Source organism: Haematobia irritans, chromosome 4 (assembly GCF_050003625.1).
Source record: "Haematobia irritans isolate KBUSLIRL chromosome 4, ASM5000362v1, whole genome shotgun sequence".
In the NCBI taxonomy this organism is placed as follows: Eukaryota; Metazoa; Arthropoda; class Insecta; order Diptera; family Muscidae; genus Haematobia; species Haematobia irritans.
The window spans coordinates 67,603,480-67,625,557 of NC_134400.1; the positions used below are offsets into that span (position 1 = coordinate 67,603,480).

General features: G+C 35.2%; 4 long non-coding RNA genes across 4 annotated transcripts; 3 read left to right on the forward strand and 1 right to left on the reverse strand.

The window, feature by feature from the left end:
- Positions 1 to 372: 372 nt before the first annotated feature.
- LOC142235112 (uncharacterized) lies at positions 373 to 1,529 on the reverse strand. Its single transcript, XR_012721801.1, has 3 exons — positions 1,135 to 1,529; positions 965 to 1,070; positions 373 to 899 (listed from the first exon to the last, which is right to left on the reverse strand). It is a non-coding gene; the product is annotated as an uncharacterized LOC142235112 (long non-coding RNA).
- A 1,801-nt stretch (positions 1,530 to 3,330) lies between these two features.
- Positions 3,331 to 4,124, forward strand: LOC142235582 (uncharacterized). The gene is made up of 2 exons (XR_012721861.1): positions 3,331 to 3,503; positions 3,615 to 4,124. It is a non-coding gene; the product is annotated as an uncharacterized LOC142235582 (long non-coding RNA).
- Positions 4,125 to 9,944: 5,820 nt separating this feature from the next.
- Positions 9,945 to 10,738, forward strand: LOC142235837 (uncharacterized). The gene is made up of 2 exons (XR_012721870.1): positions 9,945 to 10,117; positions 10,229 to 10,738. It is a non-coding gene; the product is annotated as an uncharacterized LOC142235837 (long non-coding RNA).
- Positions 10,739 to 16,558: 5,820 nt separating this feature from the next.
- Positions 16,559 to 17,352, forward strand: LOC142235832 (uncharacterized). The gene is made up of 2 exons (XR_012721868.1): positions 16,559 to 16,731; positions 16,843 to 17,352. It is a non-coding gene; the product is annotated as an uncharacterized LOC142235832 (long non-coding RNA).
- Positions 17,353 to 22,078: the final 4,726 nt, after the last annotated feature.

Here is a 22,078-nt window from a genome sequence, read left to right on the forward strand (position 1 = left end):
AAAGAAAACAGAGTACTCGCTTGTCCAAAACATCTCCAAATATATCCCAATAAACACAAACGTTTGAAAAATGCTAAATTTCAACAATTTTTCAAACATTTTTTCAAAGGATTAGGGTAATATTCAAGTTGAGAAATTGTTGAGAAAATCGCGTTCTCAACAAAAAACAGACATTACCCTCAACAGTGAAATTCAACACATTAGCAATAATATCTCAAGTGTTATCCTCAAATTGAAATGCATCGCTACTCAATAATTTGTCAAACAATTTTCGATGCGAGTCAAATTCAAAATTAACATCGTTGCAAATACTTTTCAACCTAAATTTGTATGAATGATATCCCCACTTCAAATTGAAAGTCAAAACCAAAATTCTATGAATTTTGTATAATTTATTCATTTTTATCAAAATAAAATATATAATAATACACTACACTACATAATACACTACAATACCAATTGTTAAATATCAATCTTATTAAACATATCAACCAATAGGAACAAACAAACAACAAAACTTTAAATATCTTAAACATTATTAGTAAACACTTTTGCATTGATAATTCGATTTCCTTCCTTTTGGTGTCATAAAACAGCATTACAATTTATTAACATGCGGGCAATTTGAAATTAGGAACCGCGTGTTAGAATTGATTTCCAGCAGAAGGAATTCACAAAATATCCATTTTAAACTGATAATAGCATATGAATTAAACTGACGATATGATGCACATTTTCATCCAGAAGTTGCTGATTTCAACAATTTGTTGTTTTTAACCATTTTAATTGGTTGCACTTGTAATGTTTCTGGAAAATTTTTCATGTCGATAAGCCACTCATTTTTCATTGGTCAGCTTCTTAATGTTTGCAAGAATGTAGATTCCAAAGATTTTAGTTTTCTGCAAAGAGATTTAAATTTAGTGACTTCTCTAAAGTGTTGATTTAATTTTTCATATTGACGTACCAATTATTATAAACTATTTGAAGCAGTTCCAGTTAATTGTCCACCATTTTTTCATCGGTCAGCGTTTAAATGTTTTCAAGAACGTAGAATCCATAATTTTAGTTTTCTGCAAAGAGATATACATTTAGTGACTTCCTTAAAGTTTTATTTCATTTATTATTTTCACTTACCTATTTTTATAAACTATTTGGTTATTTGTCTAAAATTTTCCATTTTTTTTATTTCTTGCAATTGACCACGAACTTCGTTGCACAAATAAGTATTGAAAACCACATGGTTTTTTCGTTGCATTTTATGCGCTTTACAGACTATCTGTTATTCCGGACGGAATGTCGGTGTTTGTAAAGAATCTTATAGTGTGTCGGATCGATACGACTTGTCGGCGATGACTAAATAATCGGTAAATGTGTTATCGATCCCACAAACATGCAGCAGTACCGATTATGCCTTCGGACTTAACTTATATTGTGCACAATATATGGGATATGTTCGACACGAGCACTGTCGTCCGGAATAACTGATAGTCTGTAAAGCGCATTAGGGTAGTGTTTTGTCAAAGTTTTCTCATATTATCTTCAACACCTTTTCAAAGATTTCGTCAACATTTTGGCAAATTGGAAGTAATTCGCAAACAATTTGAAGATGTATTGAAGATGAGCTATTTCAAGTCAAGTTGAATTTATGTTGAAAATTATATTTACCCTCAAACTGAAAAGTTGTCGCATTTGAAAAACGCTCATCTTGTGTTTATTGGGATGCAACACTGTCATCAGCTGTTTAAAAACAATCAAAGGAAAGAACTAAAATTTGCATTTTTAATGTATGAAATACTCAAATAGTAATACATATTCACTGCTGCGATTATTTATGACGCTGTACCTATTTGAATTTCATGTTTTTCGATAAAATAGTCACAATTAATTACTATTGTGAATCGAAGAAGCGTCACTTTATCAATATACTATCTGGCAACATCGGCACGACTTGCACTGATGAGTTGTTCTGGATAGAACACCAGTGCAACGATGTTCTGGATAGCCCATACAAATGTTGCATCCAGTGCTAAAAGAAAACAGCCCTATTGTTGCAAATAATTTTCAAACAAAATTTGTATAAATGATATCCCCAATTCTAATTGAAAGTCAAAGCCAAAATTCTATGAATTTTGTATAATTTATTCATTTTCGTCAAAATAAAATATATAATAATACACTACACTACATAATACCCCTGCCAGCATTTCAATGTTCCATTTCATCCTCATCGCTACCACAGACTCGTAAGTGACACTGCAACAATCGCCAACTGTGATAGTATTTTGCCCTCACTATTCGCATGTAAGTATTTTGCCATCACTATTGTTACAAGAGCCATTTTATATTTTGTGAAACACCAAGCGCAACTGGCTTATTATAATTTATTTCAATGAAAACGAAAATAAAGTGCTGAAAACATAGTTATTACGCTTAAAATTGTGAAAAGTAAATTGGTGAACAATTTTTGACTTTCCAAATGGAATAAAGTGATAGTTTTTCAAATATTTTTCCAGACACGCTGCCTCCATTGGGAATAAAAGTACTGGCTGATAGACGCTATAACATTTAACTTACAACTTGTAACTCAACATCAATCTCTTATTAATGCATAAAAATGTGTTAAATGTGATGTGATAGTCGTATAAATGTTATATTTATGAGAATTTATAAATGTTTCATAAAATTAATAAACATCTAAACAGTCGTGTTTTACTTGACCACAATGATTCTTTTACAACTATCTTAAAATGCACTTTGTGTGATTGTTTGAAGGGGCTCTTAATGGCGTCCTTCTAAATGTATCCAGAAAGGCTCCTAATAATTGCACTCATGCGATACTTTTTTGTAGTAACTTGGCGTGTTACAACTTCTCAATAGTGACGGCGCTTTTCCGAGGAGTTTTGGATATCGTATACGACTGTTTTCGACGTAGTGGGGATTCTCAGAAGCGCCCCCAAATTCAAAAAATGTTGGCAGGGACACTACAATACTAATTGATAAATAATTATCTTATTAAACGTATCAACAAATAAGACCAAACAACAAAACTTTAAATATCATTATTTGTAAACACTTTTGCATAGATAATTCGATTTTCTTCCTGTTGGTGTCATAAAACTTCATTAAAATTAATTAATATGCGGGCAATTTGAAATTATTCAATTCAATGTTCTTTATTTTTCAATTCACTTCAATACATTTTCACCCTTATTCCTGAAATCGCTCTCGCCGTAGCTTTTTGTCGTCTGTCGCTTTTAAGTCGTCGACGACGAATACTTTTTGTACCAATTACAATACTCGGTAATAAAAGGCCGATACCACTAGAAAACAATCAGCTGATGTGCAAAAAAATTAATATTAATTTTTTCGGTATTGCATATGAAATGATTCATCAACTACCACTGACATGTAAATAGAACTTGCTTGAAGCACTCAATAACACTTGGAGAGTATGCGAGGTTAGTGATGACTTGAGAAAAAATTGTACCAGTACCCAAAAAAAGGTAAGGATCTTGATATCTATACAATAAAATTACAAACCTAATGGTAAAAGAACGCCTAAATGCATTTATAAATCTAAATAACCTATTACCAAAGAGATCATATGCCTACAGGAAAAATATGTCGGCCGTGCACTGCATTAACGACCTAATCCACACTATGAACCTCTACAAAGAGAAAGGAAAAAAAGTGGTACTAATTACAATGGATGTAAGCAACGCTTATGAGCGGGTTAATATAGGTGTACTACAATCCATATTACTTGAATTGAACTGTCCTAACCAAATAATAGCATGGATAAGGTCATTTCTATGCAAAAAATATTAGTTATGGGAAACAATCATTTTGAAATCTTTAATGGCATCCCACAAGGCAGCTGTTTAAGTCCTACCTTATTTAATATCTACACGATGGTGCTCCATGGCACACAGGATGATAATACACTCGTCTTCATTTCATGTCATTTATTGAATGGTATTTCCAATACAACAAGATTGAATCTTATGAATTATAGTACTGGACCATGTTATGTTAGATTATTATAACATCGTTATTAATATGTATTAAATTAAATTACAATTATAATTATAATAAAAATAACATATAAGTATAAAAAATAACAATATTCTAAAATATATTATATTGGTGTAGAAAAAGAAATGTAGCTTCCCCGGTACTAAAATATTTCACATGGTTGAATATATATTCCTCTTGAATCGTTGTTTATTGGTTATTAATTGCAGCTCATTAGGGATTTGATTCCAGAGACGGATCGTGTTAATAAAAAAAAGTTTCTGTGATGAGTGACGACGGTGTGCAATTTGTTTAATGTTTTTCCCGAAAATATCAAGTTCGCATATAGATATGAAGGTTTACTGGTGTGTATTATTTCATGTAGCAATACTAATGATTTGCATATTTAAATATATTTCCAGTGGCAACTTCAGTAATGAGTATTGTGAGACTCTGTCAAATCGTCTTAAACCAAAAGCATATCATACTGCATTGTTAAAAGTAGTTTGAAGTTTCCTTTTGTCAGTTGTATTCATATTGTTACGAATTTGATAATTATAGATATAAGTTTATTTAAATTAGTTTCCGTTAATTTAAAATTCCAAATTGTAACGATAAAATTTCGCTATCACTTGTTGGAATCATCTATTCATTTTCTAGTATTTTCCTGAATTTCTTTTATGTTCTTTTGTTTGCTTACCGAAATGTTAGTTCTTACTCTCTCATAGTATAGCAACCCCTTTGCTTTGTTATTCTGCATTCTCATTTCATCTCATTGTCTATTGTCATTGTTGTTGTACTAATGCGAGCATATATCTATGTGAGTGTGTATGTGTTTGGCAGCCACCAGATGAACAACTTAATGGTCGTAGATCCTTCTAGCATTGTCTAAATTATCCCAAGATTCTTTGCTTCATACACAATTTCAATCTGTGTGGATCCTAGGTAAATGTTGACGTTATCACCTATGTCAATATTTTTGTTACGGATTAGAATTGCCTTCGACTTGTTAGGATTAAGTATTAAGCAGTTCTTTGAGGCCCCATTCAGTATTCGTTGCAGGTCCGCGTTAAGATTCGATACACAAGTCGGTATGGAATTCAGGTTGCATGAGGAGTAAAGCTGTACGTCATCAACGTACATTTGAATACGATTATGCTTAATTTAGTATGATAGATCATTCGAATATATCGAGTAGAGGAGGGGTCCTTGAGGTACCCCTCTTGGCAGTGGAAGGAGTAAAGAGTTGTTAGTTCCATCCGTTGTGTATTGTGATCGTTGTGAAAGATATGACACCAGTAGGTTAGGTTAGGTTAAAGTGGCAGCCCGATTAAGATTCAGGCCCACTTAGAATATTCAGTCCATTGTGATACCACATTAACTAAAAGAACCTATTACATAAGGGCACTTCTAGTTTTAACCTCCGAAGGCCGGTATGCACCTCTAGCGAAATTTTCGGTAGCAAAAATTTATTTAAGTCTACAACAAAAAAAAAACGGCTGTGTACACAAATTTTAAATCAGCTAATCGCTTTTAAACATTGTTAATATATGTTCCAAATATTCTTCAAATAAATTGTTTATTATTTACAGACCTTTTAAAACTTTTACGCACACAATGATTGTAATAAATCAAATGTTTGCTGCCATAATATGCATTGATAACCCTGTTATTTTCATTAGAGGTGCGTACCAGCTTACGAAATTGAACGCTACCGAAAATTTCGTTAGCATAAATAGCCATGCATTTCTTATGGGAATGAAATTTTTCGCTAGAGGTGCATACCGGCCTTGAACCTTCTTGATTATTTTTCTTTGTTGAACCAACCAGATGGTTCCAAAAACATTAGCAGACTGCTTAAGTTAACGTTTTCCAGATCCGCCAGTAATCCGAAGCTATATGCTCCTAAAAGTTGCTTGCGCTTTACACAAAATGCAGGACACTCACACAAGAGGTGCTTAATTGATTCCTTTTCCTCCGCATCATGACAGCTCATACAATACTTTTTGCAAAATCGCCTATCAGGCAGCGACCCGTTATAGCAGATATCAGGAGTGATATCTGACGTCTCGAGAACACTAGCATATCTAGTGTGCGGTTTAAGTTTAAATGGGGCCATATTTGCTTGGTGTCGTTACAGCCCTTGCAATTCTCCCATCAAACATTTGCCATCATAACAAACTTCTCACGCAGCATGAGCTTGCAAATAGCCAGGGGCATATCAACAGGTTCTAGTTCCCCTGGAATATGTAAGGTAGTCCCTAGCCTTGCCAACTCATCCGCTTCGCAGTTCCCCGGTATGTTCCTATGGCCAGGCACCCATATTAGGTGAATATTGTACGGCTCAGCCATCTCATTGAGAGATTTGCGACAGTCGATGGCCGTTTTCGAGTTTTGCACACTCACCAAAGGGAATTTCAATACCCCCTAAGGAAATGGGCCTAACCGTGGGAGTTTTGCGATCTTTGCAGTATATGACTAGTTCTGTCTTTGCAGGATTTACCCCAAGACCATTGTCTTTCGCCCATTTCTCAGTCATTCGGAGGGCCCTCTGAATAATATCTCTGATTGTGGATGGGAATTTTCCCCTGACTGCTAGAGCCACATCATCTGCGTATGCCACCACGTTTATCCTTTCTTTTTCTAGGGTAACCAGAAGGTTATTTATAGCAACATTCCAAAGAAGAGGTGATAGAACTCCTCCTTGGGGAGTGCCTCTGTTCACATACCTTTGTATGTTTGCTTGTCCTAGTGTGGCTGAAATACGTCTCTTCATTAGAATTTCGTCTAATAGCCTATGTATACATGGATCAACATTCAGAGTTGTCAGTCCATTTAATATCGAGCTCGGGTGGACATTATTGAACGCCCCTTCGATGTCTAGAAACGCCACGATTGTGTATTCTTTGACAGATAGTGAGCTTTTAATAAAGCTGACTAGTTCATGTAGTGCGGTCTCAGTAGACCTGCCCTTCGAGTATGCAGCTGTCGTTTCGAGAACAAACTTGAATCGATGCTAATTCTAAGATAAATATCTATCATCCTCAGAGTCTTAAGTAGGAATGATGATAAGCTGATTGGTCGGAAATCCTTCGCCCTCGAGTGAGAGGCTTTTCCCGCTTTAGGTATGAAAACGACTTTTGTTTCCCTCCACTTTCCTGGGATATATGATAAGTTGATACATCCTTTCTCAGTTCTCGCTTGTATCCTCTCAGATTCTTCTTATAAGCGTCCCAATCCTCAGGGGCTCTAGTGGACTTTGCCTTGTTAAAGAGCTTCCTGCAGGATTTCCTCATATTACTTAACCCTCTAATGCCCAATCCCGCCTCTAGGCGGGCCCCATTAAATCAGGAACCTTTTAGTAAAACGCACCTTAAGACAACAAAAATGGGTAAAATAAAAAGAAAACTTAGTTGAAACTGTTCATGAGTCTTTGTAGCATATACTGAATTTTACCGTATAAATTTTTCTTGTTTCCGTAGACCACCATGGTGGTCGATTTTTCCCCTTTGGCTTCCCTTTAAGGCATGCAGCTTTCAGTGAGATGTTGAAGGCCTTAGTAATCCGCTCCACTGCGTGTTCACTATCAGTTCCAGTTAATTGTCCACCATTTTTTCATCGGTCAGCGTTTAAATGTTTTCAAGAACGTAGAATCCATAATTTTAGTTTTCTGCAAAGAGATATACATTTAGTGACTTCCTTAAAGTTTTATTTCATTTATTATTTTCACTTACCTATTTTTATAAACTATTTGGTTATTTGTCTAAAATTTTCCATTTTTTTTTATTTCTTGCAATTGACCACGAACTTCGTTGCACAAATAAGTATTGAAAACCACATGGTTTTTTCGTTGCATTTTATGCGCTTTACAGACTATCTGTTATTCCGGACGGAATGTCGGTGTTTGTAAAGAATCTTATAGTGTGTCGGATCGATACGACTTGTCGGCGATGACTAAATAATCGGTAAATGTGTTATCGATCCCACAAACATGCAGCAGTACCGATTATGCCTTCGGACTTAACTTATATTGTGCACAATATATGGGATATGTTCGACACGAGCACTGTCGTCCGGAATAACTGATAGTCTGTAAAGCGCATTAGGGTAGTGTTTTGTCAAAGTTTTCTCATATTATCTTCAACACCTTTTCAAAGATTTCGTCAACATTTTGGCAAATTGGAAGTAATTCGCAAACAATTTGAAGATGTATTGAAGATGAGCTATTTCAAGTCAAGTTGAATTTATGTTGAAAATTATATTTACCCTCAAACTGAAAAGTTGTCGCATTTGAAAAACGCTCATCTTGTGTTTATTGGGATGCAACACTGTCATCAGCTGTTTAAAAACAATCAAAGGAAAGAACTAAAATTTGCATTTTTAATGTATGAAATACTCAAATAGTAATACATATTCACTGCTGCGATTATTTATGACGCTGTACCTATTTGAATTTCATGTTTTTCGATAAAATAGTCACAATTAATTACTATTGTGAATCGAAGAAGCGTCACTTTATCAATAACTATCTGGCAACATCGGCACGACTTGCACTGATGAGTTGTTCTGGATAGAACACCAGTGCAACGATGTTCTGGATAGCCCATACAAATGTTGCATCCAGTGCTAAAAGAAAACAGCCCTATTGTTGCAAATAATTTTCAAACAAAATTTGTATAAATGATATCCCCAATTCTAATTGAAAGTCAAAGCCAAAATTCTATGAATTTTGTATAATTTATTCATTTTCGTCAAAATAAAATATATAATAATACACTACACTACATAATACCCCTGCCAGCATTTCAATGTTCCATTTCATCCTCATCGCTACCACAGACTCGTAAGTGACACTGCAACAATCGCCAACTGTGATAGTATTTTGCCCTCACTATTCGCATGTAAGTATTTTGCCATCACTATTGTTACAAGAGCCATTTTATATTTTGTGAAACACCAAGCGCAACTGGCTTATTATAATTTATTTCAATGAAAACGAAAATAAAGTGCTGAAAACATAGTTATTACGCTTAAAATTGTGAAAAGTAAATTGGTGAACAATTTTTGACTTTCCAAATGGAATAAAGTGATAGTTTTTCAAATATTTTTCCAGACACGCTGCCTCCATTGGGAATAAAAGTACTGGCTGATAGACGCTATAACATTTAACTTACAACTTGTAACTCAACATCAATCTCTTATTAATGCATAAAAATGTGTTAAATGTGATGTGATAGTCGTATAAATGTTATATTTATGAGAATTTATAAATGTTTCATAAAATTAATAAACATCTAAACAGTCGTGTTTTACTTGACCACAATGATTCTTTTACAACTATCTTAAAATGCACTTTGTGTGATTGTTTGAAGGGGCTCTTAATGGCGTCCTTCTAAATGTATCCAGAAAGGCTCCTAATAATTGCACTCATGCGATACTTTTTTGTAGTAACTTGGCGTGTTACAACTTCTCAATAGTGACGGCGCTTTTCCGAGGAGTTTTGGATATCGTATACGACTGTTTTCGACGTAGTGGGGATTCTCAGAAGCGCCCCCAAATTCAAAAAATGTTGGCAGGGACACTACAATACTAATTGATAAATAATTATCTTATTAAACGTATCAACAAATAAGACCAAACAACAAAACTTTAAATATCATTATTTGTAAACACTTTTGCATAGATAATTCGATTTTCTTCCTGTTGGTGTCATAAAACTTCATTAAAATTAATTAATATGCGGGCAATTTGAAATTATTCAATTCAATGTTCTTTATTTTTCAATTCACTTCAATACATTTTCACCCTTATTCCTGAAATCGCTCTCGCCGTAGCTTTTTGTCGTCTGTCGCTTTTAAGTCGTCGACGACGAATACTTTTTGTACCAATTACAATACTCGGTAATAAAAGGCCGATACCACTAGAAAACAATCAGCTGATGTGCAAAAAAATTAATATTAATTTTTTCGGTATTGCATATGAAATGATTCATCAACTACCACTGACATGTAAATAGAACTTGCTTGAAGCACTCAATAACACTTGGAGAGTATGCGAGGTTAGTGATGACTTGAGAAAAAATTGTACCAGTACCCAAAAAAAGGTAAGGATCTTGATATCTATACAATAAAATTACAAACCTAATGGTAAAAGAACGCCTAAATGCATTTATAAATCTAAATAACCTATTACCAAAGAGATCATATGCCTACAGGAAAAATATGTCGGCCGTGCACTGCATTAACGACCTAATCCACACTATGAACCTCTACAAAGAGAAAGGAAAAAAAGTGGTACTAATTACAATGGATGTAAGCAACGCTTATGAGCGGGTTAATATAGGTGTACTACAATCCATATTACTTGAATTGAACTGTCCTAACCAAATAATAGCATGGATAAGGTCATTTCTATGCAAAAAATATTAGTTATGGGAAACAATCATTTTGAAATCTTTAATGGCATCCCACAAGGCAGCTGTTTAAGTCCTACCTTATTTAATATCTACACGATGGTGCTCCATGGCACACAGGATGATAATACACTCGTCTTCATTTCATGTCATTTATTGAATGGTATTTCCAATACAACAAGATTGAATCTTATGAATTATAGTACTGGACCATGTTATGTTAGATTATTATAACATCGTTATTAATATGTATTAAATTAAATTACAATTATAATTATAATAAAAATAACATATAAGTATAAAAAATAACAATATTCTAAAATATATTATATTGGTGTAGAAAAAGAAATGTAGCTTCCCCGGTACTAAAATATTTCACATGGTTGAATATATATTCCTCTTGAATCGTTGTTTATTGGTTATTAATTGCAGCTCATTAGGGATTTGATTCCAGAGACGGATCGTGTTAATAAAAAAAAGTTTCTGTGATGAGTGACGACGGTGTGCAATTTGTTTAATGTTTTTCCCGAAAATATCAAGTTCGCATATAGATATGAAGGTTTACTGGTGTGTATTATTTCATGTAGCAATACTAATGATTTGCATATTTAAATATATTTCCAGTGGCAACTTCAGTAATGAGTATTGTGAGACTCTGTCAAATCGTCTTAAACCAAAAGCATATCATACTGCATTGTTAAAAGTAGTTTGAAGTTTCCTTTTGTCAGTTGTATTCATATTGTTACGAATTTGATAATTATAGATATAAGTTTATTTAAATTAGTTTCCGTTAATTTAAAATTCCAAATTGTAACGATAAAATTTCGCTATCACTTGTTGGAATCATCTATTCATTTTCTAGTATTTTCCTGAATTTCTTTTATGTTCTTTTGTTTGCTTACCGAAATGTTAGTTCTTACTCTCTCATAGTATAGCAACCCCTTTGCTTTGTTATTCTGCATTCTCATTTCATCTCATTGTCTATTGTCATTGTTGTTGTACTAATGCGAGCATATATCTATGTGAGTGTGTATGTGTTTGGCAGCCACCAGATGAACAACTTAATGGTCGTAGATCCTTCTAGCATTGTCTAAATTATCCCAAGATTCTTTGCTTCATACACAATTTCAATCTGTGTGGATCCTAGGTAAATGTTGACGTTATCACCTATGTCAATATTTTTGTTACGGATTAGAATTGCCTTCGACTTGTTAGGATTAAGTATTAAGCAGTTCTTTGAGGCCCCATTCAGTATTCGTTGCAGGTCCGCGTTAAGATTCGATACACAAGTCGGTATGGAATTCAGGTTGCATGAGGAGTAAAGCTGTACGTCATCAACGTACATTTGAATACGATTATGCTTAATTTAGTATGATAGATCATTCGAATATATCGAGTAGAGGAGGGGTCCTTGAGGTACCCCTCTTGGCAGTGGAAGGAGTAAAGAGTTGTTAGTTCCATCCGTTGTGTATTGTGATCGTTGTGAAAGATATGACACCAGTAGGTTAGGTTAGGTTAAAGTGGCAGCCCGATTAAGATTCAGGCCCACTTAGAATATTCAGTCCATTGTGATACCACATTAACTAAAAGAACCTATTACATAAGGGCACTTCTAGTTTTAACCTCCGAAGGCCGGTATGCACCTCTAGCGAAATTTTCGGTAGCAAAAATTTATTTAAGTCTACAACAAAAAAAAAACGGCTGTGTACACAAATTTTAAATCAGCTAATCGCTTTTAAACATTGTTAATATATGTTCCAAATATTCTTCAAATAAATTGTTTATTATTTACAGACCTTTTAAAACTTTTACGCACACAATGATTGTAATAAATCAAATGTTTGCTGCCATAATATGCATTGATAACCCTGTTATTTTCATTAGAGGTGCGTACCAGCTTACGAAATTGAACGCTACCGAAAATTTCGTTAGCATAAATAGCCATGCATTTCTTATGGGAATGAAATTTTTCGCTAGAGGTGCATACCGGCCTTGAACCTTCTTGATTATTTTTCTTTGTTGAACCAACCAGATGGTTCCAAAAACATTAGCAGACTGCTTAAGTTAACGTTTTCCAGATCCGCCAGTAATCCGAAGCTATATGCTCCTAAAAGTTGCTTGCGCTTTACACAAAATGCAGGACACTCACACAAGAGGTGCTTAATTGATTCCTTTTCCTCCGCATCATGACAGCTCATACAATACTTTTTGCAAAATCGCCTATCAGGCAGCGACCCGTTATAGCAGATATCAGGAGTGATATCTGACGTCTCGAGAACACTAGCATATCTAGTGTGCGGTTTAAGTTTAAATGGGGCCATATTTGCTTGGTGTCGTTACAGCCCTTGCAATTCTCCCATCAAACATTTGCCATCATAACAAACTTCTCACGCAGCATGAGCTTGCAAATAGCCAGGGGCATATCAACAGGTTCTAGTTCCCCTGGAATATGTAAGGTAGTCCCTAGCCTTGCCAACTCATCCGCTTCGCAGTTCCCCGGTATGTTCCTATGGCCAGGCACCCATATTAGGTGAATATTGTACGGCTCAGCCATCTCATTGAGAGATTTGCGACAGTCGATGGCCGTTTTCGAGTTTTGCACACTCACCAAAGGGAATTTCAATACCCCCTAAGGAAATGGGCCTAACCGTGGGAGTTTTGCGATCTTTGCAGTATATGACTAGTTCTGTCTTTGCAGGATTTACCCCAAGACCATTGTCTTTCGCCCATTTCTCAGTCATTCGGAGGGCCCTCTGAATAATATCTCTGATTGTGGATGGGAATTTTCCCCTGACTGCTAGAGCCACATCATCTGCGTATGCCACCACGTTTATCCTTTCTTTTTCTAGGGTAACCAGAAGGTTATTTATAGCAACATTCCAAAGAAGAGGTGATAGAACTCCTCCTTGGGGAGTGCCTCTGTTCACATACCTTTGTATGTTTGCTTGTCCTAGTGTGGCTGAAATACGTCTCTTCATTAGAATTTCGTCTAATAGCCTATGTATACATGGATCAACATTCAGAGTTGTCAGTCCATTTAATATCGAGCTCGGGTGGACATTATTGAACGCCCCTTCGATGTCTAGAAACGCCACGATTGTGTATTCTTTGACAGATAGTGAGCTTTTAATAAAGCTGACTAGTTCATGTAGTGCGGTCTCAGTAGACCTGCCCTTCGAGTATGCAGCTGTCGTTTCGAGAACAAACTTGAATCGATGCTAATTCTAAGATAAATATCTATCATCCTCAGAGTCTTAAGTAGGAATGATGATAAGCTGATTGGTCGGAAATCCTTCGCCCTCGAGTGAGAGGCTTTTCCCGCTTTAGGTATGAAAACGACTTTTGTTTCCCTCCACTTTCCTGGGATATATGATAAGTTGATACATCCTTTCTCAGTTCTCGCTTGTATCCTCTCAGATTCTTCTTATAAGCGTCCCAATCCTCAGGGGCTCTAGTGGACTTTGCCTTGTTAAAGAGCTTCCTGCAGGATTTCCTCATATTACTTAACCCTCTAATGCCCAATCCCGCCTCTAGGCGGGCCCCATTAAATCAGGAACCTTTTAGTAAAACGCACCTTAAGACAACAAAAATGGGTAAAATAAAAAGAAAACTTAGTTGAAACTGTTCATGAGTCTTTGTAGCATATACTGAATTTTACCGTATAAATTTTTCTTGTTTCCGTAGACCACCATGGTGGTCGATTTTTCCCCTTTGGCTTCCCTTTAAGGCATGCAGCTTTCAGTGAGATGTTGAAGGCCTTAGTAATCCGCTCCACTGCGTGTTCACTATCAGTTCCAGTTAATTGTCCACCATTTTTTCATCGGTCAGCGTTTAAATGTTTTCAAGAACGTAGAATCCATAATTTTAGTTTTCTGCAAAGAGATATACATTTAGTGACTTCCTTAAAGTTTTATTTCATTTATTATTTTCACTTACCTATTTTTATAAACTATTTGGTTATTTGTCTAAAATTTTCCATTTTTTTTTATTTCTTGCAATTGACCACGAACTTCGTTGCACAAATAAGTATTGAAAACCACATGGTTTTTTCGTTGCATTTTATGCGCTTTACAGACTATCTGTTATTCCGGACGGAATGTCGGTGTTTGTAAAGAATCTTATAGTGTGTCGGATCGATACGACTTGTCGGCGATGACTAAATAATCGGTAAATGTGTTATCGATCCCACAAACATGCAGCAGTACCGATTATGCCTTCGGACTTAACTTATATTGTGCACAATATATGGGATATGTTCGACACGAGCACTGTCGTCCGGAATAACTGATAGTCTGTAAAGCGCATTAGGGTAGTGTTTTGTCAAAGTTTTCTCATATTATCTTCAACACCTTTTCAAAGATTTCGTCAACATTTTGGCAAATTGGAAGTAATTCGCAAACAATTTGAAGATGTATTGAAGATGAGCTATTTCAAGTCAAGTTGAATTTATGTTGAAAATTATATTTACCCTCAAACTGAAAAGTTGTCGCATTTGAAAAACGCTCATCTTGTGTTTATTGGGATGCAACACTGTCATCAGCTGTTTAAAAACAATCAAAGGAAAGAACTAAAATTTGCATTTTTAATGTATGAAATACTCAAATAGTAATACATATTCACTGCTGCGATTATTTATGACGCTGTACCTATTTGAATTTCATGTTTTTCGATAAAATAGTCACAATTAATTACTATTGTGAATCGAAGAAGCGTCACTTTATCAATAACTATCTGGCAACATCGGCACGACTTGCACTGATGAGTTGTTCTGGATAGAACACCAGTGCAACGATGTTCTGGATAGCCCATACAAATGTTGCATCCAGTGCTAAAAGAAAACAGCCCTATTGTTGCAAATAATTTTCAAACAAAATTTGTATAAATGATATCCCCAATTCTAATTGAAAGTCAAAGCCAAAATTCTATGAATTTTGTATAATTTATTCATTTTCGTCAAAATAAAATATATAATAATACACTACACTACATAATACCCCTGCCAGCATTTCAATGTTCCATTTCATCCTCATCGCTACCACAGACTCGTAAGTGACACTGCAACAATCGCCAACTGTGATAGTATTTTGCCCTCACTATTCGCATGTAAGTATTTTGCCATCACTATTGTTACAAGAGCCATTTTATATTTTGTGAAACACCAAGCGCAACTGGCTTATTATAATTTATTTCAATGAAAACGAAAATAAAGTGCTGAAAACATAGTTATTACGCTTAAAATTGTGAAAAGTAAATTGGTGAACAATTTTTGACTTTCCAAATGGAATAAAGTGATAGTTTTTCAAATATTTTTCCAGACACGCTGCCTCCATTGGGAATAAAAGTACTGGCTGATAGACGCTATAACATTTAACTTACAACTTGTAACTCAACATCAATCTCTTATTAATGCATAAAAATGTGTTAAATGTGATGTGATAGTCGTATAAATGTTATATTTATGAGAATTTATAAATGTTTCATAAAATTAATAAACATCTAAACAGTCGTGTTTTACTTGACCACAATGATTCTTTTACAACTATCTTAAAATGCACTTTGTGTGATTGTTTGAAGGGGCTCTTAATGGCGTCCTTCTAAATGTATCCAGAAAGGCTCCTAATAATTGCACTCATGCGATACTTTTTTGTAGTAACTTGGCGTGTTACAACTTCTCAATAGTGACGGCGCTTTTCCGAGGAGTTTTGGATATCGTATACGACTGTTTTCGACGTAGTGGGGATTCTCAGAAGCGCCCCCAAATTCAAAAAATGTTGGCAGGGACACTACAATACTAATTGATAAATAATTATCTTATTAAACGTATCAACAAATAAGACCAAACAACAAAACTTTAAATATCATTATTTGTAAACACTTTTGCATAGATAATTCGATTTTCTTCCTGTTGGTGTCATAAAACTTCATTAAAATTAATTAATATGCGGGCAATTTGAAATTATTCAATTCAATGTTCTTTATTTTTCAATTCACTTCAATACATTTTCACCCTTATTCCTGAAATCGCTCTCGCCGTAGCTTTTTGTCGTCTGTCGCTTTTAAGTCGTCGACGACGAATACTTTTTGTACCAATTACAATACTCGGTAATAAAAGGCCGATACCACTAGAAAACAATCAGCTGATGTGCAAAAAAATTAATATTAATTTTTTCGGTATTGCATATGAAATGATTCATCAACTACCACTGACATGTAAATAGAACTTGCTTGAAGCACTCAATAACACTTGGAGAGTATGCGAGGTTAGTGATGACTTGAGAAAAAATTGTACCAGTACCCAAAAAAAGGTAAGGATCTTGATATCTATACAATAAAATTACAAACCTAATGGTAAAAGAACGCCTAAATGCATTTATAAATCTAAATAACCTATTACCAAAGAGATCATATGCCTACAGGAAAAATATGTCGGCCGTGCACTGCATTAACGACCTAATCCACACTATGAACCTCTACAAAGAGAAAGGAAAAAAAGTGGTACTAATTACAATGGATGTAAGCAACGCTTATGAGCGGGTTAATATAGGTGTACTACAATCCATATTACTTGAATTGAACTGTCCTAACCAAATAATAGCATGGATAAGGTCATTTCTATGCAAAAAATATTAGTTATGGGAAACAATCATTTTGAAATCTTTAATGGCATCCCACAAGGCAGCTGTTTAAGTCCTACCTTATTTAATATCTACACGATGGTGCTCCATGGCACACAGGATGATAATACACTCGTCTTCATTTCATGTCATTTATTGAATGGTATTTCCAATACAACAAGATTGAATCTTATGAATTATAGTACTGGACCATGTTATGTTAGATTATTATAACATCGTTATTAATATGTATTAAATTAAATTACAATTATAATTATAATAAAAATAACATATAAGTATAAAAAATAACAATATTCTAAAATATATTATATTGGTGTAGAAAAAGAAATGTAGCTTCCCCGGTACTAAAATATTTCACATGGTTGAATATATATTCCTCTTGAATCGTTGTTTATTGGTTATTAATTGCAGCTCATTAGGGATTTGATATATATCATATCATATCATATATCATATCATACTGCATTGTTAAAAGTAGTTTGAAGTTTCCTTTTGTCAGTTGTATTCATATTGTTACGAATTTGATAATTATAGATATAAGTTTATTTAAATTAGTTTCCGTTAATTTAAAATTCCAAATTGTAACGATAAAATTTCGCTATCACTTGTTGGAATCATCTATTCATTTTCTAGTATTTTCCTGAATTTCTTTTATGTTCTTTTGTTTGCTTACTCTCTCATAGTATAGCAACCCCTTTGCTTTGTTATTCTGCATTCTCATTTCATCTCATTGTCTATTGTCATTGTTGTTGTACTAATGCGAGCATATATCTATGTGAGTGTGTATGTGTTTGGCAGCCACCAGATGAACAACTTAATGGTCGTAGATCCTTCTAGCATTGTCTAAATTATCCCAAGATTCTTTGCTTCATACACAATTTCAATCTGTGTGGATCCTAGGTAAATGTTGACGTTATCACCTATGTCAATATTTTTGTTACGGATTAGAATTGCCTTCGACTTGTTAGGATTAAGTATTAAGCAGTTCTTTGAGGCCCCATTCAGTATTCGTTGCAGGTCCGCGTTAAGATTCGATACACAAGTCGCTATGGAATTCAGGTTGCATGAGGAGTAAAGCTGTACGTCATCAACGTACATTTGAATACGATTATGCTTAATTTAGTATGATAGATCATTCGAATATATCGAGTAGAGGAGGGGTCCTTGAGGTACCCCTCTTGGCAGTGGAAGGAGTAAAGAGTTGTTAGTTCCATCCGTTGTGTATTGTGATCGTTGTGAAAGATATGACACCAGTAGGTTAGGTTAGGTTAAAGTGGCAGCCCGATTAAGATTCAGGCCCACTTAGAATATTCAGTCCATTGTGATACCACATTAACTAAAAGAACCTATTACATAAGGGCACTTCTAGTTTTAACCTCCGAAGGCCGGTATGCACCTCTAGCGAAATTTTCGGTAGCAAAAATTTATTTAAGTCTACAACAAAAAAAAAACGGCTGTGTACACAAATTTTAAATCAGCTAATCGCTTTTAAACATTGTTAATATATGTCCAAATATTCTTCAAATAAATTGTTTATTATTTACAGACCTTTTAAAACTTTTACGCACACAATGATTGTAATAAATCAAATGTTTGCTGCCATAATATGCATTGATAACCCTGTTATTTTCATTAGAGGTGCGTACCAGCTTACGAAATTGAACGCTACCGAAAATTTCGTTAGCATAAATAGCCATGCATTTCTTATGGGAATGAAATTTTTCGCTAGAGGTGCATACCGGCCTTGAACCTTCTTGATTATTTTTCTTTGTTGAACCAACCAGATGGTTCCAAAAACATTAGCAGACTGCTTAAGTTAACGTTTTCCAGATCCGCCAGTAATCCGAAGCTATATGCTCCTAAAAGTTGCTTGCGCTTTACACAAAATGCAGGACACTCACACAAGAGGTGCTTAATTGATTCCTTTTCCTCCGCATCATGACAGCTCATACAATACTTTTTGCAAAATCGCCTATCAGGCAGCGACCCGTTATAGCAGATATCAGGAGTGATATCTGACGTCTCGAGAACACTAGCATATCTACTGTGCGGTTTAAGTTTAAATGGGGCCATATTTGCTTGGTGTCGTTACAGCCCTTGCAATTCTCCCTTCAAACATTTGCCATCATAACAAACTTCTCACGCAGCATGAGCTTGCAAATAGCCAGGGGCATATCAACAGGTTCTAGTTCCCCTGGAATATGTAAGGTAGTCCCTAGCCTTGCCAACTCATCCGCTTCGCAGTTCCCCGGTATGTTCCTATGGCCAGGCACCCATATTAGGTGAATATTGTACTGCTCAGCCATCTCATTGAGAGATTTGCGACAGTCGATGGCCGTTTTCGAGTTTTGCACACTCACCAAAGGGAATTTCAATACCCCCTAAGGAAATGGGCCTAACCGTGGGAGTTTTGCGATCTTTGCAGTATATGACTAGTTCTGTCTTTGCAGGATTTACCCCAAGACCATTGTCTTTCGCCCATTTCTCAGTCATTCGGAGGGCCCTCTGAATAATATCTCTGATTGTGGATGGGAATTTTCCCCTGACTGCTAGAGCCACATCATCTGCGTATGCCACCACGTTTATCCTTTCTTTTTCTAGGGTAACCAGAAGGTTATTTATAGCAACATTCCAAAGAAGAGGTGATAGAACTCCTCCTTGGGGAGTGCCTCTGTTCACATACCTTTGTATGTTTGCTTGTCCTAGTGTGGCTGAAATACGTCTCTTCATTAGAATTTCGTCTAATAGCCTATGTATACATGGATCAACATTCAGAGTTGTCAGTCCATTTAATATCGAGCTCGGGTGGACATTATTGAACGCCCCTTCGATGTCTAGAAACGCCACGATTGTGTATTCTTTGACAGATAGTGAGCTTTTAATAAAGCTGACTAGTTCATGTAGTGCGGTCTCAGTAGACCTGCCCTTCGAGTATGCAGCTGTCGTTTCGAGAACAAACTTGAATCGATGCTAATTCTAAGATAAATATCTATCATCCTCAGAGTCTTAAGTAGGAATGATGATAAGCTGATTGGTCGGAAATCCTTCGCCCTCGAGTGGGAGGCTTTTCCCGCTTTAGGTATGAAAACGACTTTTGTTTCCCTCCACTTTCCTGGGATATATGATAAGTTGATACATCCTTTCTCAGTTCTCGCTTGTATCCTCTCAGATTCTTCTTATAAGCGTCCCAATCCTCAGGGGCTCTAGTGGACTTTGCCTTGTTAAAGAGCTTCCTGCAGGATTTCCTCATATTACTTAACCCTCTAATGCCCAATCCCGCCTCTAGGCGGGCCCCATTAAATCAGGAACCTTTTAGTAAAACGCACCTTAAGACAACAAAAATGGGTAAAATAAAAAGAAAACTTAGTTGAAACTGTTCATGAGTCTTTGTAGCATATACTGAATTTTACCGTATAAATTTTTCTTGTTTCCGTAGACCACCATGGTGGTCGATTTTTCCCCTTTGGCTTCCCTCTAAGGCATGCAGCTTTCAGTGAGATGTTGAAGGCCTTAGTAATCCGCTCCACTGCGTGTTCACTATCAGTTCCAGTTAATTGTCCACCATTTTTTCATCGGTCAGCGTTTAAATGTTTTCAAGAACGTAGAATCCATAATTTTAGTTTTCTGCAAAGAGATATACATTTAGTGACTTCCTTAAAGTTTTATTTCATTTATTATTTTCACTTACCTATTTTTATAAACTATTTGGTTATTTGTCTAAAATTTTCCATTTTTTTTTATTTCTTGCAATTGACCACGAACTTCGTTGCACAAATAAGTATTGAAAACCACATGGTTTTTTCGTTGCATTTTATGCGCTTTACAGACTATCTGTTATTCCGGACGGAATGTCGGTGTTTGTAAAGAATCTTATAGTGTGTCGGATCGATACGACTTGTCGGCGATGACTAAATAATCGGTAAATGTGTTATCGATCCCACAAACATGCAGCAGTACCGATTATGCCTTCGGACTTAACTTATATTGTGCACAATATATGGGATATGTTCGACACGAGCACTGTCGTCCGGAATAACTGATAGTCTGTAAAGCGCATTAGGGTAGTGTTTTGTCAAAGTTTTCTCATATTATCTTCAACACCTTTTCAAAGATTTCGTCAACATTTTGGCAAATTGGAAGTAATTCGCAAACAATTTGAAGATGTATTGAAGATGAGCTATTTCAAGTCAAGTTGAATTTATGTTGAAAATTATATTTACCCTCAAACTGAAAAGTTGTCGCATTTGAAAAACGCTCATCTTGTGTTTATTGGGATGCAACACTGTCATCAGCTGTTTAAAAACAATCAAAGGAAAGAACTAAAATTTGCATTTTTAATGTATGAAATACTCAAATAGTAATACATATTCACTGCTGCGATTATTTATGACGCTGTACCTATTTGAATTTCATGTTTTTCGATAAAATAGTCACAATTAATTACTATTGTGAATCGAAGAAGCGTCACTTTATCAATATACTATCTGGCAACATCGGCACGACTTGCACTGATGAGTTGTTCTGGATAGAACACCAGTGCAACGATGTTCTGGATAGCCCATACAAATGTTGCATCCAGTGCTAAAAGAAAACAGCCCTATTGTTGCAAATAATTTTCAAACAAAATTTGTATAAATGATATCCCCAATTCTAATTGAAAGTCAAAGCCAAAATTCTATGAATTTTGTATAATTTATTCATTTTCGTCAAAATAAAATATATAATAATACACTACACTACATAATACCCCTGCCAGCATTTCAATGTTCCATTTCATCCTCATCGCTACCACAGACTCGTAAGTGACACTGCAACAATCGCCAACTGTGATAGTATTTTGCCCTCACTATTCGCATGTAAGTATTTTGCCATCACTATTGTTACAAGAGCCATTTTATATTTTGTGAAACACCAAGCGCAACTGGCTTATTATAATTTATTTCAATGAAAACGAAAATAAAGTGCTGAAAACATAGTTATTACGCTTAAAATTGTGAAAAGTAAATTGGTGAACAAT